The 602-nt window shown below is 27.2% G+C and overlaps 1 pseudogene; it reads right to left on the reverse strand.

The window, feature by feature from the left end:
• Positions 1-236: 236 nt before the first annotated feature.
• On the reverse strand, positions 237-365 carry LOC131822772 (U2 spliceosomal RNA; annotated as a pseudogene).
• Between the last annotated feature and the right edge of the window lie 237 nt (positions 366-602).

A 602-nucleotide genomic window follows, 5' to 3' on the forward strand; every position in this document is an offset into this window, starting at 1 on the left:
AAAAAATTATTTTTAATTTTATTATGATTTTTCTTTAATAGATAATGATCAACTACCTGAAATTAAAATTAATGGTGCCTTCTTAGTGTTTCCTATATTATAGTGTGATATTTCAAAATAAAATTGAAAAATAAGTATTGTAAAGTGTTCACACAAAGTATTGAGGCTTAAAGGAAAATATATATTATTTTTAATATTTTAACCATAATATTAAATAATTTTATTGAGTTTAACAAAATTATTTGGTCCTTGAAATTTGTCCAGTATTCATTTAGGGACCTGAAGATCCACAATACTATTTACTGATACATACATCTATGTGAGATCTTTTACACTTGATCTTAGCCAAAAGGCCGAGAAGTGATATGTGAGATCTTTTAATCAATTTTCTTTAAGTCAAGAAAATAGACTAGATATTCTTTGCCATTTCTTCCAAAGAAATAAAGATGGTTTAACAGTTAACAAATAATCTCATAACATTCGAGTACCTTGCAATTGTAAATTAATAAATACTAGTGGGCAAGCCTGGTTTTGTGAAGATTGCTGCTACAGAGTCAGAACTTAGCTATGGGACTGACTTTCTTTTGTCTTCTCTACTGTAT

Source organism: Mustela lutreola, chromosome 1 (assembly GCF_030435805.1).
Source record: "Mustela lutreola isolate mMusLut2 chromosome 1, mMusLut2.pri, whole genome shotgun sequence".
Classification (NCBI taxonomy): domain Eukaryota; kingdom Metazoa; phylum Chordata; class Mammalia; order Carnivora; family Mustelidae; genus Mustela; species Mustela lutreola.